Here is a 27,913-nt window from a genome sequence, read left to right on the forward strand (position 1 = left end):
CTATGGCTGAGGAGTAGCCCCCCCCCCCCCCCCTCCTGCACACCACCTCCTCCTCTCTCCGTCCCCCTATTTGCCACCTAAGTGGTGCTATGAATAGGGCCCCTACACCTGGGGATTGGAGCTAAAAAAGTGTCCATATTTAAGCATAGCATTCCTGAACTTCAGCTTATGGTGCAGTTTTTTTGTTGTTGTTTTATTTTTTTACTTCATGCAGATGCCACTAATTGTGCATCCATCTATGCAGCCTATATGCAAAAAAAAAAAAAAAATCATTGTCTCGTACCCACACTGACACATGCACACAAAACAATGGCAGACGTCCAGCAGTGAGTGGTAATGTCACTCGGAGGTGTGAGGAAAACCACTTCCCGTGTTTACATGCACAGAAGGCCAACACCGCAGAAAACCCTCCGCTATTGATTTTCTAGTCTGTATACACTGCCAAAATCATTTATTCACTATTGGCAGCGGTGCTAGCAACAACCGGCATTTAATGCTCTTAGCTATTAAGTTTCTTTGCAAGTAATCTCCGGGAACGCTCGACCCCCTCCGACATCAGACAGGGTGATTACATTTTCCTGATGTTATGATGGCCCAGGAGGACATTTAAATGATTTCTGGTGCAGGTGGTGTATACCGGCTTGTCGGCGCTTGATTTTTTTTTTTTTTTTTTTCTCAAGATGTTGTGTGGGTCCCCTTTCTGAACCAGGATCATCAGTCACCACCCACACACACACACACACACACACACACACACACACACACACACACACACACACACACACACACACACACACACACACACACACACACACACACACACACACACACACACACACATTCAAACAGAAGCACTTAAACACACACCGCCTTTCATAAGGGATGACAGGGTCTTACATTGTTTTAACTGTAATAGCTGCAGTTCCATTAACGCTGTATTTCTCTCCTTTAGCCGAGCGTGCATTAAAACTCCTGTCCTCGCTGGAAAAGCAATTGAGAAAAGGTTTGTAAACAATCCACATATCCGTTCAAAATGTAAAATAACTATTATAAAAGCATGGAGACATCATCTAAAAAGATGATCATTTATGCAAATTAATGTGAATTTTAAGATGCACACAAAAGGTGAAAAAAGACAACATGGGAACAGAAAAATAATGATTTAAAAAAAAGGTTTTATTACAATTATGTAAAGTGAACAGAAAAAATGACAGTGCAAAATCTATAATTTGGCCAGCCTTACTGTCCTGCGTCGGACAATTTGAATAGTCTTCTAAATACCTGTACTTCCAGCATAAGCAGCATATAGTTGCAGAGACAATGATTCTACGAGTGTTTCCTGGAAAAAAAAACAAAAAAAAAAACACTTGGATGCAACCGACCAGCCCACTCTTAAACATTTTAAACAGGTTACTAGAGACTATATGCTGGAGTTACACGTAGTGTATTTAAAACTCTATTTTAATTTTGCACCGTTTTCTTTTTGTGTCCACTTTACAGTAATAAAAACTATACACCTGTTTTTATTATTATTTCATGTTTCCATTTGTGTATTTTTTTATTTTGTGCAATTTAGATAATTTTGCAAAAATGTATAAACTTTTGTCTCCATGTAATTGTATTAGTTTGTTTTAGCTTTATTAAAAAAATGTCAATTCAATTGGAGTAGACATGTAATGATTAGAGTTATAATGATGCACCAACAAATTCCGGACAGTTAGTATTACTGTTTCTAATTTGAATTATTTTTTTAAAAACTCACAGCGGTGAGCTGCTCATTTCATGGAAAAGCAGCTTGTGTGCTAATCGCTAGCCAGCTTAAATGCCAACATGAATGCGAGACACATTAATGTCTTTCACCGTTACAAGCAAAACCTGTTTTGCCTTTATCATTAGGAACATTGTAAAAACCTTTAGAAATTAAACAAAAGAAGAGAAACATATTCAAACATTTAAATAGCAATATGTTTTTAAGAAGCTATAACAATATTAGGATATTATATTTATCAATATTGTGTAAGGAAAGTTATTTTGTGTCTGTTGTTTATTTGTGTATTTAAAAAAATGTAACATTATCTCGAAGATTTCAATATGTTTATGTAATTTTCAACAATACCGTGATAATATTTTGCGTCACAATAACTGTGATGTGAAATTTTCATATCGTTTTATCCCTAATTTAGAGCTACAGTATTAAAAAACAAACAGGATCTAAAATATATATAATATTTTTCATTCATTTATATTTTTGCTAGAACAATACAATGATACATTTCAATTTTTGGACATACAGTAGTTGCGAACAGCGATTAATCATGATTAATTCATGTGAAAACTGTGCTTAATCTGATTAAAAACCTTAATTATTTGACAGCCCTAACAAAACTTGCACATTTTTGGCCCAAATATGCTATGGCTGTCAAAAATAATGAGGTAACTCATGTGTTTAATACAAAAAAATAAAAAATAAAATCATATTAATCATGGTGTCTGTGGAAGAGGAGCTGAAAAAGCAGGGACACTCTTTTATATTTACTTTTTTGCTCATAATGTGAACCATATTAGTTTTAAAGTAATCATGGACCAGGGTGAAAAAAACGTGCAATTAAGTGATCAAAATAATAGTTTTACATGCCTTTAGACCAGGGGTGTCAAACTAATTTTAGATCGGGGGCCACATGGAGAAAAATCTACTCCCAGTGGGCCGGACTGGTAAAATCACAGCACGATAACTTAGAAATAAAGAAAACTTCAGATTGTTTTCTTTGTTTAAAAAATATTTAATTCATTTGTAAACTGTGATCAATCTGATTAAAAATGTTAATCATTTGACAGCCCTAACAAAACTAACAAAATTAAAATGTGGCCCAAATAAGCTACGGCTGTCAAAAATAATGAGATAACTCATGTGTTTAATACAAAAAAAAAAATCACATAAATCACGTATATAAGCAGTTTAGTCACAATTTATTTTTACTGTACCATACTGTAGATGCTCCTTGACCTTAACCGTGGATGGTTACCTGAAAGGAAGCACGGGCTGCTATACCACCAGTGATCAGGTCAATGCATACATCAGTGTAAAGATGAGTAAGGAGATGCTGACTGTTGTGCTCACTGCTCAATTTCAACTTAAAATACACCCTGATGGGACTCAAAATAAAACAACATTTGAGCAAATACATGTGGTGCATTCAATTAAAACAGTTAAAAAATATTCCGGTATGTATTGTGTCTAAATTAAAAAAAAGAAAGTTGATTTTAATTTACATTATGCGTGCAAGTAACAACCTGTGATTAATCACAATTAATCCAAATTCAAACATTAGATTAATCTGATTACCAAATAATATGTATTTGACAGCACTAGTTGATACTAGTGTTGTAACGATACCATTATTTTGGTACCGGTACCAAAATTATTTCGATACTTTTCTAAATAAAGCGAACCACGAAAAAATTGCATTATTGGCTTTATTTTAACAAAAAATCTTAGGGTAAAGTCCTTAAATAAAATAGTGAACATACTAGACAACTTGTCTTTTAGTAGTAAGTAAATAAACAAATGCTCCTAATTAGTCTGCTGACATATGCAGAAACATATTGTGTCATTTATCATTCTATTATTTTGTTAACATTATTAAGGACAAGTAGTAGAACATTAATTATTCATATACTTCTTCATTTACTGTTAATATCTGCTTATTTTCTCTTTCAACATGTTCTATCTACACTTCTGTTAAAATGTAATAATCACTTATTCGTCTGTTGTTTGATACTTTGCATTAGTTTTGGATGATACCACAAATTTGGGTATCAATCCGATACCAAGTCGTTACAGGATCATACATTGGTCATATTCAAAGTCCTCATGTGTCCAGGGACATATTTCCTGAGTTTATAAACAAAATATACATTTAAAAAAAACTAAAGATGTAGTGATGCCAAAACATATTGACGTAATCATAGTAGTATCCACTAGATACGTGCCTGTACTTGATATCATTACAGTGGATGCTAGGTGTAGATCCACCAATGGTGTTTGTTTACATTTTGACACCGGTGAGCTACGGTGTGTAGTGAAGCATGTTTAGCTATTCCTCGTCCTGCAGGGATGATATTTGTAAGAAACGTACTTTATTTGTCGCCATGGAGACGGGGATTAGTGATTTAGAAGTAGCTAAAACACTGCAGATGGCAGATAGCTAGCTAGCCATGTCTTAAAGCACCTCTTCCTGAGGACGTTTCAGTGTTATAACATCACCTTTATCGTTAGTTTTTAAGCCAAAATGCGTCCGTTCTCTCTTTTCTGTCTACACACTGTCTGCTTGTAAGTACTCCGTGATTGTGCGCCGCCGAACATGCTCGTCTGCTCATAAAACCAGCAGTGTCACGACCTGACTTTGACGCGGGCGCGGGGGGGGGGGGGGGGGGGGGGGTGCCCGGTACGTTTCAGAGACGGTATCGTACCGAAAATGATTCATTAGTATCGCGGTACTATACTAACACTGGTATACCGTATAAATAAATCACATTAAGTTTGACATAATCGTGTAATTCATAACAACAATGGACTTTGATATATTTTCCAAAATACTTCTAATCTTGCCACTTGCTACGTTCCTCAGCCGTGGGCTTTTTTTTCCCACCCCCTGCTTCTGAGGCAAAACAGCAGTAAAAAAAAAAAAAAAAATGTTTTGGGAATAAATCCAACAACCTCCAATTCACATGACAACCTCTTACACTCCCTCTTTGGATCCCGCATTAATGCACAAATCTGCATCACAACACTAAAGCCCCACCTATCAAGCCGGCAAGTGTGTGTGCGTGAATCATTCATGCATCTGCGAGTGTGTACTTGTATGATATATGGTGATCAGTCACAGGAGGGGTTTTTACTGCGTGATTATTTCTGCTGTGACACTAACGAGCTTTGGCTGCAGAGCCACTGCAGACCAATTACACAGGAGAGGAGGCTGCTTGCTTATTACAGTCAGATAATCAGCAGGTTTTACCCTGCGTGTTACAGCTCCTGCTGCACACATGAACATTTGATTTTTTTTTTTGCAGAATATGCACGGTGGAAGGTCTGTGACGTTTTTTTTTTTTTTTACATTCATTACTCCCGCGTGTGCACAACGCTGCCCTGCAGTTTCGACGGACAAGTAACAACCGTTGCCTGATGCAGCCCTGTCTATATCAAGGGAGGGGGGGGGGGGGGTCGAGCTTTCTGATTTATCACTCCTGCATTGTCTCAATTGTATCTGGGGTGCACCAATATGCCACCTCTGCACATATCAGATTGCGTCCGTGCTCGGTGTGAAGGATTTGTGACTGCGGGAGAAGCTCGCCGACAAGGACGGGACACATCCAGGTCTCTCGGTTTTCCGCCGAGAAGTGGAGTTTTACGAAGGAGGGGTGGGGGGAACCTCGTGACTCGCGCACATCATTTTAATTATTTCCTCTAATTACGTGCAAACGGCTAATGGATTCATCAGCAATGCTATCATGTTGTGTATGCGCTCGCGTCCTCGTCCATTTTGCACGGCTCCCATTAATTTGCCCATAAACAAATACAATTAGCATAAAATGTTTCATTACAGGCTCGTGTTTCCGGTTTGGTCTCTGAAGAGGGCAAGGGAAAAAACCTACGCCAGGCAATTTAGAAAAAATACGCTGGCGGATGTTAATGTCCGCACTACTATGCATGTTTTTTTTTGTGTTTGTATTTGTTTGAAGGTTGTTGTTTTTTTTTTAACATTCCTTATCCAAGGTCGACTGCACAGGAGGGACAATGGACTCAGTGCTGGCTGCACTGATGATGAATGTGTACATTTCATGACAACAAAAGCATAATGACCTTATTCTATAATGAATGGATTCATCATTAAAAATCTCTGGCCCGCGGCAAAGTCTTTTTTTTTTTTTTGCATATTCTGATGTCACCTCCTCGCTGAATATCACGTGCATTTGTAGTCTGCGCCTCCGGTGCACCGCGTTTTGCGCATGTGCAATGCCACGAGTGTGTTTGTTTACGTGTCCTCATTTGTCCGACTAATGTATGCGTGCATATTCTAACAAGCCGGTGCATACTTCTACAAAAAAAATCTATAAAAAACAAATAAAACATGTTTATAGTTTTCACCGTGACAAATTAAATTAAACACAAATTGCCGTTCAGCCCGAAAAAGATGATTGGCGTTCGTACAGTAGAATATCGCCCCCATTCGTCGCGGTTTGCCCGACACGTGAAACGTGACGATTTTGGAGCTGGCGCTGGGTTCACGGTGTCTTGGCTGAATGAGCGTGTATCGGACGCATCCTCGCTCATCCATGCGGACTGGACACTGGCCTAGAGTTAGTGGGCGGCCAAGGGTGGAGTCGGCTCTCTTGGTTGCTTTGTTGGGTCTGCTCCTGTCTCTGGCCATGCAGCCACAGAGCGTGTGGGTGTTGAAATTATGTTTTTGTTTGGTTGCTTGATACATGGTGCAATTGTGTGTGCGCAATATATATTATCGGTAGATTATAAAATTCGAAGTTCTGACTCATTGTCAACAAACTAATAATAATAATAACTGCTATAGCAGCCGCAACATTAATGCTGCCACAACGATGACTCTTGCTGACCTACTGCCTTCGGTAATGGCACCATTCCCAAATTATGTCGGCTCTATTGATAACCTCACTAACAACTTTGACAATGCCCTGCGCAAAACCATTGATAGTATAGCACCGCTAAAACAAAAAAGGGCCCCTAAAAGGCGCACCCCATGGTTTACAGAGGAAACCAGAGCTCATAAATTATCATGTAGAAAGTTGGAACGCAAATGGCGCGCGACGCGACCAAGCTTGAGGTTTTCCATCAAGCATGGAGTGATAGTTTAATATCGTATAAACGCATGCTTACCTTAGCTAAAGCTAAATATTACTCAAATCTCATCCGCCTCAACAAAAACGACCCTAAATTTTTGTTTAGTACAGTAGCATCGCTAACCCAACAAGGGACTCCTCCCAATAGCTCCACCCACTCGGCAGATGACTTTATGAATTTCTTTAATAAGAAAATTGAACTCATTAGAAAGGAGATTAAAGACAACGCATCCCAGCTACAACTGGGTTCTATGAACACAGATACAACTGTATCTACGACGGATACTGCAATACAAAATAGTCTCTCTCTTTTTGATGAAATAACATTAGAGGAACTATTACAGCGTGTAAGTGGGATAAAACAAACAACATGTTTACTTGACCCACTTCCTGGGAAACTTATCAAGGAGCTTTTTGTATTATTAGGTCCATCAGTGCTAAATATTATAAACTTATCACTTTCCTCTGGCACTGTTCCCCTAGCATTCAAGAAAGCGGTTATTCATCCTCTGCTCAAAAGACCTAACCTTGATCCTGACCTCATGGTAAACTACCGACCGGTGTCCCACCTTCCCTTTATTTCGAAAATCCTCGAAAAAATTGTCGCACAGCAGCTAAATGAACACTTAGTGTCTAACAATCTCTGTGAACCTTTTCAATCCGGTTTCAAGGCAAATCACTCTACGGAGACAGCCCTCGCAAAAATGACTAATGATCTACTGCTAACGATGGATTCTGATGCGTCATCTATGTTGCTGCTTCTTGATCTTAGCGCTGCTTTCGATACCGTCGATCATAATATTTTATTAGAGCGTATCAAAACACGTATTGGTATGTCAGACTTAGCTTTGTCATGGTTTAACTCTTATCTTACTGACAGGATGCAATGCGTCTCCCATAATAATGTGACCTCGGACTATGTTAAGGTAACGTGCGGAGTCCCTCAGGGTTCAGTTCTTGGCCCTGCACTCTTTAGTATTTACATGCTGCCGCTAGGCGACATCATACGCAAATACGGTGTTAGCTTTCATTGTTATGCTGATGACACCCAACTCTACATGCCCCTAAAGCTGACCAACACGCCGGATTGTAGTCAGCTGGAGGCGTGTCTTAATGAAATTAAACAATGGATGTCCGCTAACTTCTTGCAACTCAACGCCAAGAAAACGGAAATGCTGATTATTGGTCCTGCTAAACACCGACATTTATTTAAAAATACCACCTTAACATTTGACAACCAAACAATTACACAAGGCGAATCAGTAAAGAATCTGGGTATTATCTTCGACCCAACTCTCTCGTTTGAATCACACATTAAGAGTGTTACTAAAACGGCCTTCTTTCATCTCCGTAATATTGCTAAAATTCGTTCTATTTTATCCACTAGCGACGCTGAGATCATTATTCATGCGTTCGTTACGTCTCGTCTCGACTACTGTAACGTATTATTTTCGGGTCTCCCTATGTCTAGCATTAAAAAATTACAGTTGGTACAAAATGCGGCTGCTAGACTTTTGACAAGAACAAGAAAGTTTGATCATATTACGCCTATACTGGCTCACCTGCACTGGCTTCCTGTGCACTTAAGATGTGACTTTAAGGTTTTACTACTTACGTATAAAATACTACACGGTCTAGCTCCGTCCTATCTTGTCGATTGCATTGTACCATACGTCCCAGCAAGAAATCTGCGTTCAAAGAACTCCGGCTTATTAGTGATTCCCAGAGCCCAAAAAAAGTCTGCGGGCTATAGAGCGTTTTCTATTCGGGCTCCAGTACTATGGAATGCCCTCCCGGTAACAATTAGAGATGCTACCTCAGTAGAAGCATTTAAGTCCCATCTTAAAACTCATTTGTATACTCTAGCCTATAAATAGCCCCCCTGTTAGACCAGTTGATCTGCCGTTTCTTTTCTTTTCTCCTCTGCTCCCCTTTTCCTTGAGGGGGGGGGGGGCACAGGTCCGGTGGCCATGGATGAAGTGCTGGCTGTCCATAGTCGGGACCCGGGGTGGACCTGTGCATCGGCTGGGAACATCTCTGCGCTGCTGACCCGTCTCCGCTCGGGATGGTGTCCTGCTGGCCCCACTATGGACTGGACTCTTACTATTATGTTGGATCCACTATGGACTGGACTCTCACAATATTATGTCAGACCCACTCGACATCCATTGCTTTCGGTCTCCCCTAAAGGGGGGGGGGGGGGGGGTTACCCACATATGCGGTCCTCTCCAAGGTTTCTCATAGTCATTCACATCGACGTCCCACTGGGGTGAGTTTTTCCTTGCCCGTATGTGGGCTTTGTACTGAGGATGTCGTTGTGGCTTGTGCAGCCCTTTGAGACACTTGTGATTTAGGGCTATATAAATAAAGATTGATTGATTGATTATTTTTTATTTACTTTTGTAGTTGTGTGTAGAAATGGCACTGCATATTGGCAGCTGGTTGCATCAGCTCTGCTCTTTTAATGTCCGTTATGTTATTTGATGTTTCCCTCTTACACACACGTTTGTGTGCTATGGCTGAGTTTTTTTCCTCTTGGCCTCAGTCCAGGGGCCCAGACTAAGACTGAATTTTTTTTTTTCTCACCCCCAACCCAGCGTTTACCTGTTTCTCCCCTTTTTTGTAAGGGGCACCGGAAGTTGGCAGACCCGTCAGCGATCCTGTTCTGTCTCCCTGTAATGTTTGTCTGATCTTGAATGGGATTGTGCTGAAAATCTTGATTTCCCCTCGGGGATTAATAAAGTATTTCGGGGGGGGGGGGGGGGTGCACTATCCACTTTAGAATAGTGTTGACCAGAGTGTAAATTGCTATATTGCTACGCTAACATTTTCAGCAGACTGCATTGCAAAATGATTAACCCCACACCTTCCTCTCACACGAGATCCTCTCAGGAATGGGCCCATATAAATCCCTTCCTTCCCTACTGTAGCTGTCACTCACGGCCGGTGTTCGTAATAACGCCGTATATATACAAACTGTGTTACCAACATGTACCTGTACGTGTAACATGACAGCATCAGAAGCACAGCAAGTGCAATGCAGGGAATGTACAAGCACACATATGTTTTGCTTTTTCTTATCCATTCTCAATAGTAAATACTTGAGATCAAAAGTCTGCTTACAATGCAGCCTCTACTCTTACTATAAAGCGCTTAAAAGAACATCCAAACACATCCATGAACATTTTATAAACATGATGTAAGTGTATATGTAATGTAGTAACAGGCACATGTAATATTTAAATATTTTGCTCATGTTAAACATACGGCGGCATATTTATTTCTAAAACGCATCACAACTAGAGATGTTTGATAATATCGGCTTGCCGATAAATGTGTTAAAATGTAATATCGGAAATTATCGGTATCGTTTTTTTTTTATTATCGGTATCGTTTTTTTTGTTGTTTTTTTTTAATTAAATCAACATAAAAAACCCAAGATACACTTACAATTAGTGCACCAACCCAAAAAAACCTTCCTCCCCCATTTACACTCATTCACACAAAAGGGTTGTTTCTTTCAGTTATTAATATTCTGGTTCCTACATTATATATCAATATATATCAATACAGTCTGCAAGGGATACAGTCCGTAAGCCCACATGATTGTGCGTGCTGCTGGTCCACTAATAGTACTAACCTTTAACAGTTAATTTTACTAATTTTCATTAATCACTAGTTTCAATGTAACTGTTTTTATATTGTTTTACTTTCTTTTTTATTCAAGAAAATGTTTTTAATTTATTTATCTTATTTCATTTTATTAATTTTTTTTAAAAGTACCTTATCTTCACCATACCTGGTTGTCCAAATTAGGCATACGAATGTGTTAATTCCACGACTGTATATATCGGTATCTGTTGATATCGGTATCGGTAATTAGATAGTTGGACAATATCGGAATATCGGATATCGGCAAAAAGCCATTATCGGACATCCCTAATCACAACATTTGCTTTTTCCTTTGACAACATCACTGATTACTACTCACTGCAGACTTCATGAGAGCCGACAAACATAATAAAACATCACTTACTGTACAACGTCTGCTGTCATTAGAATGCCGACTGATAGGTTGTATCGGTAACACTGTAGTATAGGGAACATATTCTAAGTAAAAAAATACTTAATTTGGAGTTATTTGGATACTAGGGGAACATATACGGGTTAGGGTTACTAATAAGCAATAATTCTGAGGTTATTGAGGGAAGACTCTTAATGGCTTACTGGTTGTATAATAAGGCATTAATAAATACTTAATAATGACTAATTAAGAGGCAATATGTTACTAACTTGCATGTTAATTATCAACTCCTTAATGGTGAATATGTTCCCCATACTAAAGTGTTACCGGATGTTCATATATTTCCATTTAAGATGAAGAAAGACTCATAATCCTCGCGAAGAAAAAATTCCGGTTGGAACTAAACTTTTACGAGCTCTAAGGTGTGAGAGCAACTCACCTGCCGATGATGTCAACATAGGCACAAAAGCTAGTTCGGTCTCTCTGATCACGGCGCCGCTTAAAAATAGTTTGTCTTCGTTAGCATTTATAATAACAATACAATTAATACTTAGTTAATATTCAAGTCACGAAATGTAAATGGAGTACTGTTGCCGGTTTTTGGATGGTTATTTATTGGGTTCTATGGGCGGAAAATAGGACCTACTTTTGACTCCATTGTAAGCAGACTTTTATTTATGTATATTTACAATAAGAATGCATTAAAACCTGCATACATTGTCATGTTTCTCATAATGATTTGTGAATGATAGACAAAATAAAAATAAAAAATGCAGTTCCCTTTCAAGTCCTCTAGCAGCTATTAAATTATAAAATGATGTTGCTGAATAGACGATATGTCCAATATTTTTTATTTCGTCTGTCCATAAATTCGACACACACCTAGGACGAAGGATTCACATCTGTCCATCGTCTGTCTTTGCAGCACGAACACTGATCCTGCAGTTGTGTGTGGAACTGTCAGTTTGCACGTCTTTCTGACACGTTTGAAATAAAACGCAAATTAATGCTCGCAAAACAGTTATGGGTGTTGATAAATCACATGGCATGTGCTAAATAATTATATTTGCATCTTCTCCTACCAGGATAGTGAATGTTTGATGATCGGCATTTATTTTGCATGTTAATGAAGACACTAGAAACGCAAAATGGATTGCACACATTATTCTGCTCACTTAACAGACGCAATCCACTTTGCACATGTTTAGTAGATCAGCTTTGCGTGTGCTATCAAGTTTACACATGTCTTAGTTCTTGCACACCTTTCGTAAGTCAGGCCCGAAGAAAGTCCACAAAATGGTGCATTCTGAAGTCAGAAAGCGGCTTGAAGACGGCCTGTAAAACAAAATCAATGCAAAATGTTTACATAAGAACCACCATTACGTGGTACGTAGACCACAAGGAAACGTTTATATATAATAAAACAATGAATGATGCACGCAAGTAATTTACTGTGATTAATCAGGATTAGTCAAAATGCAGAAGTGTGATTAAAAGGAGCTGTTTGCAACATTTACACAGATACCTTTAGGCCGCAAATGTTCCAATATACAAAATCCAAAACCAGTGAAGTTGGCACATTGTGTAAACCGTAAATAAAAACAGAATACAATGATTTGCAAATCCTTTTCAACTTAAATTCAATTGAATAGACTGCAAAGAGAAGATATTTAATGCTCGAACTGAGAAACTTGATTTTTTTTTTTGGACAGAATCATTAACTCAGAATTTAATGGCAGCAACACATTGCAAAAAAGTTGGCACAGGGGCATTTCTACCACTGTGTTACATGGCCTTACTCAGTAAATGTTTGGGAACTAAAGAGACCAATTTTTGATGCTTTTCAGGTGGAATTATTTCCCATTCTTGCTTGATGTAGAGCTTAAGTTGTTCAACAGTCTGGGGGTCTCCGTTGTGGTTTTTTAGGCTTCATAACGCGCCACACATTTTCAATGGGAGACAGGTCTGGACTACAGGCAGGCCAGTCCAGCTGTTGTAACACGTGCAGAATGTGGCTTGGCATTGTCTTGCTGAAATAAGCAGGGGCGTCCATGAAAAAAACGTTGCTTGGACGGCAACATATGTTGCTCCAAAACCTGTATGTACCTTTCAGCATTAATGGCGCCTTCACAGATGTGTAAGTTACCCATGTCTTGGGCACTAATACACCCCCATACCATCACATATGCTGGCTTTTGAACTTTGCGCCTATAACAGTCCGGATGGTTCTTTTCCTCTTTGGTCCAGAGGATACAACGTCCACAGTTTCCAAAAACAATTTGAAATATGGACTTGTCAGACCACAGACCACTAATCCACATTGCATCAGTCCATCTTAGATTAACTTGGGCTTGTTTCTGGGTGTTGTTGATCAATGGCTTTTGCTTTGCATTGTAGAATTTTAACTTGCACTTACAGATGTAGTGACAAACTGTAGTTACTGACAGTGGTTTTATGAAGTTTTCCTGAGCCCATATGGTGATATCCTTTACACACTGATGTCGGTTTTTGATGCAGTACCGCCTGAGGGATCGAAGTTCACGGGCATTCAATGTTGGTTTTCGGCCTTGCCGCTTACGTGCAGTGATTTCTCCAGATTCTTTTAACCTTTTGATTATATTACAGAGCGTAGATGGTGAAATCCCTAAATTCCTTGCAATAGCTCGTTGAGAAATGTTGTTCTTAAACTGTTCAACAATTTGCTCACGCATTTGTTCACAAAGTGGTGAACCTCGCCCCATCCTTGTTTGTGAATGACTGAGCATTTCACGGAGGCTGCTTTTATACCCAATCATGGCACCCGCCTGTTCCCAATTAGACTGTTCACCTGTGGGATGTTCCAAATAAGTGTGTGATGAGCATTCCTCAACGTTCTCAGTCTTTTTTGCAACTTGTACCAGCTTTTTTTAAACATGTTGCAGGCATCAAATTCCAAATGAGGTAATATTTTCAAAAAATAAAGTTTACCAGTTCGACCATTAAATATCTCGTCTTTGCAGTCTATTCAATTGAATATAAGTTGAAAAGGATTTGCAAATCATTGTACTCTGTTTTTATTTACGATTTGCACTAAGTGCCGACTTCACTGGTTTTCGGTTTTGTATTTTACACAGAACATCCTGCCCTCTTCCGACTTCCAGGACGTAATGACATACCTTCGTTTGTACGTAACACATCTACGCACATTCACTTTGGGTGTTGTTAGCTATTGATAGCGATTTTGTCACTGAAGGCATCAAAACTATGAATGAACACGTGGAGTTATGTACTTAACAAAAAAGGTGAAATAACTGAAAACATGTTTTATAGTCTAGTTTCTTCAAAATAGCCACCCTTTGCTTTGATTACTGTTTTGCACATTCTTGGCATTCTCTCGATGAGCTTAAAAAAAAAACCCTGAAAGGGTTTTCACTTCACAGGTGTCATAGTTTTGATACCTTCAGTGACAATCTACAGTGTAAGTAGTCATGAAAATAAAGAAATTGCATTGAATGAAAAGGTGTGTCCAAACTTTTGGCCTGTATTGTATATTCTATCATAACAACAACATGACTGCAAATTGTTTGTTGCTGTTGTGAAAAATATAGAGAATTGTAGAATAAATGTGTTCTGTCAAACCACTAATTGTAACATGAGCTAGCAGGGGCTGTTTTTATTTACATTTTTTGCTTTGAAAAATGTAACTGTGAGTAAGTTGCAAACAGCTTCTTTAATCGGATTAAACATTGGATTGTTTAAAAGCACTAAAAGTCAGATAATACATTTTTGGACACAGTACCAAGCAAGGAAAACTTACAAAATATTTCAAATATCTTGACTTTTCTGGTAACAAAAAAAAAAGTGTTTCAGTTGATGAAGGGATTTTTGGTCTAGAACATATTTTGCTTTACACATCAATAATGAATAAAGCAAAATAGGTTCTAGAACAAAAAACACTCTACTGCTCACTAGTGTTACCATATCTGAGTTATTGTGTAGAAATATGGGGAAACTACAAATGTGCGCTTCATTCACTAACAGTGTTACAAAAAAGATCAATTAGAATAATACATAATGTTGGCTATAGAGAACTCCCTGCGATGAGGTGGCGACTTGTCCAGGGTGTACCCCGCCTTCCGCCCGATTGTAGCTGAGATAGGCTCCAGCGCCCCCCGCAACCCCAAAAGGGAATAAGCGGTAGAAAATGGATGGATGGATGGATGGGCTATAGAGAACATACAAACCCTTTATTTATTACATCTTATTTATTGAAACTCAACGATTTGGTGCAATTGCAAACAGCTAAAATGATGTACAAAACAAACTATAACCTGCTATCCAAGAATGTCCAACAATTCTTCTCAACAAAAGAGGAAAAAATAGCCTTAGAGGAAAATCTAATTTAAAACATTTGTATGCTCATGCAACACTTAAAACTAGGGAAGTCGGATAATGGCTTTTTTGCCGATATCCGATATTCCGATATTGTCCAACTCTTAATTACCGATACCGATATCAACCGATACCGCTATATATAGTCGTGGAATTAACACATTATTATGCCTAATTTTGTTGTGATGCCCCGCTGGATGCATTAAACAATGTAACAAGGTTTTCCAAAATAAATCAACTCCATCCATCCATCCATCCATTTTCTACCGCTTGTCCCTTTTGGGGTCGCGGGGGGTGCTGGAGCCAACTCAAGTTATGGAAAAAAGTGCCAACATGGCACTGCCATATTTATTATTCAAGTCACAAAGTGCATTCTTTTTTTAACATGCCTCAAAACAGCAGCTTGGAATGTGGGACATGCTTTCCCTAAAATAATCCTGATACCCACTACAACTATGGGAAACACTGTATTTTGACTCTCACAAAGTGTATTAAATTTTTTTTTTTTTTAAACATGCGTCAAAACAACAGCTACAAAATCAATGAAGGCACACAGCTTCAGTCCAGAGTATACTATAAACTGGGCTCAATCTGCCCTGTTCTTAACGTATTTGTATGAGTAACAAAAATGTGCAAATAAAAACAAGAAAGGCACAAAAATAAAAAACTGCTTCAGTCTAGACTAGTAGATAACACAGCCATCCTTTAAAGTGCATGAACATTAATAAAACTGCTTCAGTCTAGACTAGTAGAAAACACAGCCATCCTTTAAAGTGCATGGGGAAAAAAAGGCACAAAACATAATTAAAACAGCTTCACTCAGTCCAGACTATTAGTCTATTTGTGCAACAGATGAAGCTCAAAGAGTGGGCTAATTCTTTTTCTCCTTGTCATCACGTGTGAGAGGTAGATTTTTCTGAATGAAAACAAGCATCTGCAAGGGGTTCTGGGTATTTGTTCTGTTGTGTTTATGTTGTGTTACGGTGCGGATGTTCTCCCGAAATGTGTTTGTCATTCTTGTTTGGTGTGGGTTCAGAGTGTGGCGCATATTTGTAACAGTGTTAAAGTTGTTTATATGGCCACCCTCGGTGTGACCTGCATGGCTGTTGATCAAGTATGCTAGCATTCGCGAGTGCGTGTGTCAAGCCGTACATAATATGTGACTGGGCCAGTACGGAAAGGCAGCGGCTTCAAGGATTAATTGGCGCTCTGTACATCTTCCTGCGTCCGTGTACACAGCGGCGTTTTAGAAAGTCACACATTTTACTTTTAGAAACCGATACCGATAATCTTGAAACCGATACCGATAATTTCCGATATTACTTTTTAAAGCATTTATCAGCCGATATTATCGGACATCCCTACTTAAAACCTTTAGCATATCAATATGTGGAATTAAATTATGGAGCGGATTAACCAAAGAAATCAAACAAAGCACTGATAAGATTCAGTTTAAGAGACTGTTTAAACTACAAGTGTTCACAAAGTACACAGAACAAGAATTATGATAAACATCTTGAACCCATTATCTATGTATTCAATATTTGTATGCTTACTATGGTATATTATTTATTTGTTCACTGTTCTGTTACAGAGAACAAGGAAATTGGATGCAATTGCTATGGTATGAAAAGGGGTAGGATTAAATAAGCTCTGCTTCTTCCTACTCCTTTTCGGACGTGCTGTAATGAAACAATTGTATGATGCATCACATTGTATTGTACGCATGTTCGAAATAAACTGAAACTGAACTGAAAAAAAAGTTTTGGCCAAATTGGCTCTGTACTTACTCGGGTATCGGATTGATACCAACATGTTCAGTATTGCCCGTCTCTATTGAATATACTTAATGGCATCATGTTTTTCCAATTCTGCCTGCTTCTTGCACGAGTCTAACAAGAAACATTTAATGGCCGAACAAACACCACACAGATGGATTGACAGTGGTCAATTATCGGAGCCTCTCTGCGCTTTATTGATCGGCCAACAAGATTAGTATCTCTGTGTGGCTCGGCGTCCTGCAGGTCATGTAACATCCTCTAACCCTGCCATGGATACAAATGGCACATACATCTCCTGACGCTCTCCAAATGTCACCCGTCAGACGGCAACACAGAGAGTAGGGGGGGTGGGGTCACGCTGTGGTTTAGGGTAAACACACGCACTTGCCATCAAGATCGCGAGCTGGAGAGATGTAAATATATTTGCCCCTTTTATGAGGAAAACATTTGGAAAAAATGTGCCCTGCATGTTTGGAAGCACTGAACCTAAGCGTAAACATTAGGTTGGAAAACCTGCAAAAGCCTCTCGGAACACTAATGCATTTCACACATAAAGAAGCCTCAATGAACGGAGGATGTGGAGATAGCGTACATCAGCAAGGAGAGGTACAGAACGGCGAGCTCGCCCTCTCCTCTGCAGTCAGGTGGGATGACAGGAGATTGCTGCTAGGTGGCTCTGCGGCACCTCTGACAGCCTGTCACAGGGAGATCACTGCCACATGCTTGTCTGTCCACAACGCTGACGGCTGACCCATCCAACAAGGCCCGGCCCGCCGGTCATGCCATCTCTGTCTGCTGTCGACGTCTCTGACAGCTGACAAGACACCTGGGACCTGAGAGGTGGGGGCCACAGCTCTGCTACCTGTATGGACTGCAGAATACGACTGCGGGGTTGGGGGGTGGCATTGCTCTAACGGCTAAAGCATAAGATTTTAGCGCAATTACTCCTGCTTGTTGTTTGGAGAAACACAAACAGCTACATCATCTGCCTGTGGACAAAAACGGGGTTTAATTGTGTTTGCACAATGCACTTGTTCACGGCACAAGTCCCCTTAGAAGTGGAGACAAAGGAAGCTGGCGGCGAGAATCCGCGCCGCTGAAACATATGGACTGCGTCGTTTATCATGTCTGCTGCTGAAGGAATGAGAGGCCGTCAGTGGCCTGGCATTGATCTGTGCATGGGACCACCATTGTTCCCAGCAGCACCTGGTGGACTCCAATTGGGGACGGGCGGTCATTTGGGAGGCATTAACTTACATTTTTAGAGTCTATTTACGGTGCATGTAATACGGTTTGCAGCATTTAGAACACCTGCAACAACAGGGATTAGATAGATGGATAGAGGTGAAAACAGTGTGAATGACATTTAAAATGTTTAATTTATTTCAAATAGTAAAAATTTAATATTCAATATTTTATTCAAAACATTTATAATGTACTATTATTATTAATTGATGTGTAATTAATTCAGTATTCTTAACATTGGAATTTAAATCTATTAATAATAATACTATAATAATAATCATAGCAATAATACATAATAATTTAATATTATCATTGCTATTATCTGTTCGTGTTATGATTACTATTATTAATAATATAATCAGTCACATTTTTTTGCACTTTTATACCGTTCGTTTAAAATTGTTAACACTGTTCTCTGTGTACTATTATCATCATGATGGATGGACGTTGAAGAATTACATTTAAAAAAATTTATATAAATTTGATATTATTAAAATTATATTTTAAATATATATTATTAATTGTATTTTTAATAAAAATACTAATACTAATCATCATAATACAACAACAACTACTACAACTGATACTAATACTCATTATAATTACACTTATAGTAATATTGATAATAATAATATTTGTAATAATACAAATAAGAATACCTACTTAAATAAATATTAAAATTACAAACATTTTAATTTCATTATTATTATTAATACAATTATAACCAGGATGTCACTTTTTTTTTTTTTTACTTGTATACCTTTGTAAAACATTGTTAGCTATTTAATTATTTTATGTTTTAAAGTGTTTATAAATGTTTTATGTTCCCTTCAATAATTTGCAGTGGTAGCCAAATGGTTTCGCCGCTTCAATGACAAATAATATATTAACAATGAAAATTAATTCATCTTGGGTTTAGTGTAAAGGCAGATGCTTTGATACCTAACCACTAAGTGTATTTATCATGCAACGATATTTAATGCGAGTGAGACAGAAAATGAAGGAATGATTGTTGGGCCTTTTGGACCGCGTGCTGTGTTATCAAAGTGGTGCAGGGAACTTATGTTTTATCGTGCGATGCTGTGAAAGCGGTGATATTTTCACCTGGCTTTGTTAAAAACACATTTGCTCACTCAGCATTGTCTGTCTGCAGCAATTCATCACGCAAGCTTTGGGCTATTGATGGAGCCAGCATCCGTTAGCAGGCCCCTGTCAATGATTCACTCACTAAGCCCATCTGTCAGGCGCTCTGTGCTTCGCCCTCTCTTCCTCACCAACACTATTCTGCTCAACCCTCCTCTTCCTCAGTGATGGATGGATCAAGTCGTTGACAGCCTGAAATGGCTACTATCAACATAAAAAAAACACCTCCCGGATTGCGTAGCATTCGTGTAATCCCTCAGATATTCAATCGTTTTGTCCCAAAGTCACCCGCAGCGCTGCAGGGGAAGCATTTACAACTTTGGGAAAAGAAAGGCTGTGTAGCAAGGTGATTTCTGGAGGTGATTGGTAACTGTTTGAGTATTCACAGCTTAGCCGAGGGGACTGATCGATAAATCAACGGCTCGCGGAATCCATCTCGATTGTGCCATTAAATGCTCCCAATACAGTCAATGATGGAGTGTGGCCGGCGCATTTGTGAGTAGTGCTGGTGTTTGGTGGAGGCGAGCCAGAGCAATGAAGCACAGGCTGAGGGGATAAAGTACCTAAGTGGGGACCAAGCTGAAGGCCTTGATGTGGGCACTGAGCAGTGCCCTAAGTCTGGGCTCAGGTGTGGCAAATAGTGCCATCTGTAGGTGGAGCGGAGGAAATGCTTGACTGCTCAAATTATTATGTTTGATGTATTTAGAGCAGTGTTGTTCAACCTTTTTTGAGCCAAGGCACATTTTTTTCATTGAAAAAATCCAGGGGCACACCACCAGCAGAACATGTTAAAAACTAAACTCAATAGCCTATATTGACAATATAAAGTTGTTCTCATCAAATACCTGGCGCAATTGTTCAATATGACTTTCGACCATAACCGTCCATGCTAGGGATGTCCCGATCCAGGTTTTTGCACTTCCGATCCGATACCGATATTGTTTTTGCATTTTCGATCCGATACCGATACTGACCGATACCGATACTGACCGATACTGGCCTATCCGAGCATGTATTAAAGTTTAAAGTTATTTAGCCTACTTAGTTGTCAGAATCATGTTGAAAAGGGTTTTAGTACTCTTGATAACAGCTAGCCAGCTGAATTAGGGGAGTTTGAATAATACACAATGGTTGGTAACAAGAAACTGACCTGTTTATTCAAGGATAAACACAAAATAGACAAAATTATACATGACAAACAGAAATGGCATCATTGAAACTAGGGCTGGGCGATATGGCCTTTTTTTAATATTGTGATATTTTAAGGCCATATTGCGATACACAATATATATCTCTATATTTTGCCTTAGCCTTGAATGAACACTTGATGCATATAATCACAGCAGTATGATGATTCTATGTGTTTTGATTGATTGATTGAGACTTTTATTAGTAGGTTGCACAGTGAAGTACATATTCCGTACAATTGACCACTAAATGGTAACACCCGAATAAGTTTTTCAACTTGTTTAAGTCGGGGTCCACTTAAATTGATTCATGATACAGATACATACTATCAGATATATACTATCATCATAATACAGTCATCACACAAGATAATCGCATTGAATTATTTACATTATTTATAATCCAGGGTGTGGAGGGGGGCGCCGGATGTAAGTGTCAAAAAGACAGCCAAAAGAGTTTGATATGAGAATAAATCTAAAGTTAAAATATAGGGTAGAAATGCACCCATTTGCAGGAAATGTAGTCTTGATTTTCAAAATGTTCTTTCAAGGCTTGCATGTCTACATTAAAACATTCTTCTTGATACTGCATTAATATATGCTACTTTTAAACTCTCATGCAGAGAAGGAAATCACAACTAAAAAAATCACTAATTTTTTCATACGGTGTTGATGTGGACATTTTTGCCTCGGCATTTTGATGGTGTGGGCGTGTGGCACCGAATGGAGATAAGCGTCTCGACAGACGTCACAATATTTGAACAATGATGACGAAAACTGTTTTCTCTGTCGTGTCCGTGTGTCGAAAATTGTTATGTGCTTATTTTTTTATTTGATTTTGTACGTGGCATAGATTTGCTATGCGCAGAGGACGCTTAAACAGTGCGCAATTGCACAGGCGAGCACCTTAGAGGGAGCGTTGCTCGCACGGCTGCGCTAGCATCACAGCTAATGTTAGCCATGCTGCTACCTCTCTGCTCGGGGAGGACGTATACGTACGTGTGTGACGTATGACGTGACAGTATGTGACGTATGTCGTGACAGTATGTGACGTGTGTAAGAAGGTGCACTTGCTGTCTGTGAGAGGGAGACACAGGAAAGAGTGAGAAGAGCCTGTCGTGTAATGCCAGCAGCTGAAAGCAACTGCGTGAGAATTCACAGACCTGTGGATGTGTTGAAGGTGTGCTGGAAAATGCGGAACGGAAATTACGGAGCAGCAGAAAAGTGGAATGTATTATTTAAATTGGTGCGTTGAAAACACGGACCAGAGTTTTTTTTTAAACTGGATCTGGATCAGCATTTTCCCATGCCTTGCCGATACGCAATTTTTGGCAAATACCGACAGCCGATCCGATCCAAATATCGGATCGGGACATCCCTAGTCCATGCATCATTAATTACCTTGTCTCAAAGTAGACTTCCATCCAACCATCCCTTTTCTACCGCTTGTCCCTTACAAAGCGATTATCTACCTGCTGCCAACTACTGATACAGAAGAGTATTATATAGTTACTCTGCTGATCTCTAGACAGGACAGACACTCTACAAAGGCACATTATTTGCGGATTATAATTTTTGGTTTGCAAAAAATATTTTTCCGACCAATTAGGTGAAATTGCAGAATTTCCCACGGCACATCAAACAATATCTCACGGTACACTAGTGTGCTGGCACAGTGGTTGAAAAACACTGATTTAGAGTGTGTGTCTTCTATTGTTATCTGCATCGACCATTGTACCTTTACAAAGACAACGTGGATCAGTCTTGACTGACACTGTGACAAAAGCCAAGGTCTATTATCTATTATTGTCGCTCCTTATGTTTTTCATAGTCAGGCTGATATGTATATTCAACTGCAGATAAATATGGTAGCCAAAGTAAAAGCAGCTCCTAGAACCACAACAAATCAATATATTGTTAAATCTAGGAGTGCACGGTAAATATCAGGCGGATAATTAGCATTTGCAGCGCGGTGAACCAGGGGTTAGTGCATGTGCCTCACAATACGAAGGTCCTGAGTTCAATCCAGGATCTTTCTGTGTGGAGTTTACATGTTCTACCCGTGACTGCGTGGGTTCCCTCCTGGTACTCCGGCTTCCTCCCACCTCCAAAAACAGGGATAGGTTGATTGGCAACACTAAATTGGCCCTAGTGTGTGAATGTGAGTGTGAATGTTGTCTGTCTATCTGTGTTGGCCCTGTGATGAGGTGGCGACTTGTACCCCGCCTTACGCCCGAATGCAGCTGAGATAGGATGGATGGATGGATGGATAATTAGTATTTGTATTTGTTTATTTGAAGGACAATGTGCAGTTACATTAAGAAAATGGCTGCACCAGATTTAGCACCATGCTAATTTCTATCTGTAGTCCTTTTATGGTACATCTAACACAATTAAATTACACAGGATTGAAAATACACAACAATATTGAAAATACATAATGATAAACAATTTGAAATACACGTACAATACATAGAGGGTATGCGAATTACAAGTCAGTGGGCGGTCAAGTTACAGTATTTTAGCAGGCTTTGTTTAAAGTGCAGAAGTATATAAAGTGCAGCGTTTTTTTTTAATCAAAGTCCACATATAATGCAGTAGCCATCAGATGATATCCATCATTCACTAGCCATATACCCCATTGGTATTGCACACGTAAACATGTTTGCGATGTGACAAGATTGGAATGGCACTCTGGTATTGCTAATCTGAGCAGGACTGGTGGTCTAAAAGCCAGTCTTTGACTGCTTGTGAGAAGCTGTGAAAACTAGAGTTGTTCTTTAGATTGTCTGGGAGACCATTCCATTCTTTGATGGCTTGGTATGAAAAGGCAGATTGGGAGAAGGCCGACTTTCTTTTTGGAACATTACAGTCACCCCTGGATACAGACTTTAACACTCTGCTTGTTAATTACGAGCGTAGCTGTACGTATGTTTTTAAGGGAGGATATTGGAGTACCTGATCAGGTTGGCCGATATGAGGAATTGTGAGGTCATACAGTTAAATCCAAGTGCTCCTTTTCCCCTTCAACCCTGGTAAAAATACATTTAAATCACCAGACTTGAAGAATGTTCATTCAGTTGTTAAATATTGTAGAAAAAAGCAGAACACAAACATGACACACTAATATAGTCATCTCTAATACCAATTTTCTGGCGCACTGCCACCAGGAGAGAAATACGGACTACGTTTCCATGCACCAAATTAGTCTGCTTTCTCAAAGTTAGTTTTTTGTATTTTCACACCTACATGTGAAGTCCCAGTGTCCATTCACACTCTCTAATGCGACTATTGGTCATACGTCATGTGCCTCCTGTACACTGGGAGGGGGGGCTTATTTCCTTTTAACGCAGTTTAATGTGTTGCTTTTATATTTAACCTAGTGTGTGAATGTGAGTGTGAATGTTGTCTATCTGTGTTGACCCTGCGATTAGGTAGTGACTTGTCCAGAGTGCAGCTGAGATAGGCTCGAAATGGACAAGCAGTAGAACATGGACGAATGGATGGATGGTCACACCAAAACAAAGCACTTTAGCGGCTCCTTACAAGTCAACAGTGCAGTTTATGTATTACCTGATGTCCGCTGTAATATTGGTACAGATTTTAAATATTACGTCTGAATTTAAATAGCAGACAGCCTCAAAAAACTATCTTAGATTGCGCTACTAACATGACACTACTACCAAGAGGGTCTCGGATTTGCTGGATTGGATGCCGGTCCGAAGCAAAGACTGGTGGGAGAGAGTTCTTTTGAAGGAATTTTTGGACGAAGAACGGAAAGAAAACTTTCAAATGTGTGGATTGATGGAAGTAGTTTTGAGTCCGAAGGACAAGGCTGTTCCTTCTTGCCCAAATACCGTTTCAGATGAGGGTTGCTGTTGTTGTGTTCCAGCTTGCCAGTTGTGTGAAATACAGTTATTGTTAATCAGAGAGATTACTAATGCAGCGTGAAAATGGTTTGTGTACGCGTTCTTCTTTGCGTTCTATTATTCCTGCTTCTCTTCCATCTCACTCGTTTTTGTTCGGAGTCCGAATGAAGCCGGCATTCTCAATTTCCTTAGCTACTTTTCTAAATAAATCTCGGTTTGATTTTTGTCTCCCATTGACACACTTTAAAATGTTCTGTTCTTTTGAATGGTGAGGCAAATAAAAAGTATCTTCTTAATTCCAGTTGTTGCCTACTGTATGTTTTTATTAAACGGAATCCGCTTCTGGGTTATATCCCACGCATTTAGACTAGCGCATGCACGTTATGAAGGGTTCCCTGCAACGGCACACACAAACTGGAGACATAATATAGGTGTGTTAGTCCGATTCAATAAAAGCCAAACATGATCAGATTAAGGTTTGTAGGATGCCTATTTTGAGCCAAATTATTTGAGTAATCAGACTAAGAGAGATCAAGAAAACAAATTGTGGTAGTCAGTAACAGTTTCATTTTTAGATCAAACAGAGTGATGCAATTATGGAATCGCTCAATTCTGAGGGGAAAATATGGAATCACCCTGAAAATCTCCAAAACTAACTATATGTTCCTTAGTCTTCAGTTTAAAAAAAGAGTGGTCACACCTTGGGGGTCGGTTGCACGAGGTGGATTGGCATGAATCATTGCACCAAAACAAGAGACGTCCAATTGGACCTAAGGGGATGTTTATAAAATTTCAAGAAAGTAAATCATCACCGAATGTTGCAAAATATGTTGATTGTTCACATTCAGCTGTGTCTAAACTCTGGACCAAGTACAAACAACATGAGTAGGTTGTCAAAGGCAGATATACGTGTAGACCAAGGAAAACATCAAAGCATTAAGACAAAAAACATAAAGCAATATGTCTTAAAAACAGAAAATGCACAGCAAAAACAAATGAAGAACACATGGGCGGAAACTGGAGTCACTGTCTATGACCAAACTGTAAGAAACAACTGAAAGGAAAAGGAAGCTAAATGAAAGCAGTCATTCTCGAGAGAAAAAAACAAGGTTCCTCGAACTAAGGAAAAGCAATCTTGGACTATGGCTGACTGGAAGAAAGTCATATTCAGTGTTGAATCGTTAATCTACATTGGGCAAGGTGATAATGCTGGAACTTTTGTTTGGTGCCGTTCCAATGAGATTTATGAATACGACTTCCTGAAAAAAACATGCAAATGTCCACAGTCACTGATGATATGAGTCTGCATGTAAGGTAATGACACTGGGGAGATGGCTGTCTTTACATCTTCAATAAATGCACAAATTCACATTGACATTTTGGACACTTTTCTTATTCTATCGATCAAAAGTATGTTTGGGAATCACATCATTTTTGAGATGATAATGCAAATTGCCATACAACAAAAACTATAACGACTTTCTTTGAAGAAATACAGACATACAATACTTAAGATCAATATCATGGCCTGCAAATAATCGGTATCTCAATCCAAATGAAAATACGTGGTGGAAATTGAAGAAAATGGTGCATGACAAGACTCTAACCTGCAAAGCTGATCCGACAATAGCAATCAAAGAAAGTTGGAGCAAGATTGATGAAGAGTCCTGATTGTCAATCGTTAAGTCCTTGGCTCAGAGACTGCAAGCAATTATAAAAGCCACAGGTGGTGCAACAAAGTACTAGTGGTGGTTTTTATTTTCCAGAATTGAGTGATTCCATTTTTGTTTAATTTTCGAGAATTATTTTAGCGTTTCTCAAAGCCAGAAAGTTTTGAATGACTATATTTTTCTGTCAAGTCTGCTATTTTTAATTTAAATTTTTTTTACAAAATTAAACAAATCCTTCAAGTCGGGTGGTTCTTCAAGGGTTGTATTTGTGCTGTAAACTTTTCCTGAGCTCACTGGAAACAAATATGGCATTGATTGTGTAGGACTTTGTCAATTGCTATTTGCATTAAATGTTCTGCAAAAATTCTAAAAGAAGGGGGAGAACATCGAGCTTCAACACATCGGAAGCTCGATGTGTTTCTATCAAATGTAAATGTTGATAGAAATAAGCATTTAGTAGGCCAAGTGTTTTGTAAATGTGTTTTTTTTAACTGTAAAATGATGAACTATAAACAGAAGACTTCCTTTACCAAGTCCCAATAACAATATTGATTAAAGCTCACATCCATTTGCATGCAGGATGCTTTTTGATGGGGAACATGGTCGAGGAAGGAGGTTTCTTTTGGGGGTGGACGATCCTGCCCATTTTAGTATCAATCCAATACCAGACAAATACAGGACCAGTATTGCAGTTTCATCTTCTGACAAACGTATATGTAAACAATTTAGTTTATATGTATAGATTCATCAATCTAGGACAATGTCACAATATTGATCAAATATTACAATTACAGGCGGTCCTCGGTTTAGGAACAAGTTAAACAACAAATTTTAGTCCTTTCATGAAAACTTACTATACGTTACTGACACTGTACACAGATCACATGGAGGCTATACTGTACACAGGAGGAAGCAGAAAAAACATGAGAACCAACCTTTCCATCTCAATAATGAGACCACCATGCTGCTTAGTAAATAGCTCATAGGAGCAGATTGTTTAACATGCTCAGGGATACTGAAGCGACCTGGCAGTTATGTGTAGTGGTGCAAGTTTGTGATGTCCGACTGTGTGTGAGGCCATGAGTGTATGAATTATCATCCATACAACGTCCTGGTGGACGTTACGATATAATCTTTATGGGGCGGCATGGCGTAGTGGGTAGAGCAACCGTGCCAGAAACCTGAGGGTTGCAGGTTCGCTCCCCGCCTCTTACCATCCAAAAATCGCTGCCGTTGTGTCCTTGGGCGGGACACTTCACCCTTTGCCCCCGGTGCCACTCACACCGGTGAATTGAATGATGAATGACAGGTGGTGGTCGGAGGGGCCGTTGGCGCAAATTGCAGCCACGCTTCCGTCAGTCTACCCCAGGGCAGCTGTGGCTATGAAAGTAGCTTACCACCACCAGGTGTGAACGAATGATGGGTTCTACATGTAAAGCGACTTTGGGTACTTAGAAAAGCGCTATAAAAATCCCAGTTATTATTATTATTATTTATCCTTAATGATGGTCACGACAGTTGAATGAAGTGTTGATAATTAATTTGTCTCTCCTTTTCTCTGGCGCACTGCCACCAGGAGAGCCTACCTTATATGCTTAATGTAGCTGTAGTGTATTCTTCTGCTGCTGTAAGTTTGACACAATCTTGTTTTTACAAAAATTACTTTTTGAATTAATTTATAGCATTCGTAATGTGACGATCAGGTCGCATCGTGATGCGGGGATGTTCTCCCAGGAATGCAGACGGGCTTCGG

At 39.2% G+C, this 27,913-nt stretch overlaps 1 long non-coding RNA gene across 1 annotated transcript in view; it reads right to left on the reverse strand.

The window, feature by feature from the left end:
- Positions 1-11,781: 11,781 nt before the first annotated feature.
- LOC140679050 (uncharacterized) overlaps positions 11,782-27,913 on the reverse strand; it is a 35,455-nt gene continuing 19,323 nt past the window's right edge. The window contains exon 3 of the long non-coding RNA XR_012050636.1: positions 11,782-12,229. This is a non-coding gene — a long non-coding RNA (uncharacterized lncRNA). The remainder of the gene's footprint in view (positions 12,230-27,913) is intronic.

The sequence above is a fragment of the Nerophis lumbriciformis genome, linkage group LG10 (assembly GCF_033978685.3).
Source record: "Nerophis lumbriciformis linkage group LG10, RoL_Nlum_v2.1, whole genome shotgun sequence".
NCBI lineage: Eukaryota > Metazoa > Chordata > Actinopteri > Syngnathiformes > Syngnathidae > Nerophis > Nerophis lumbriciformis.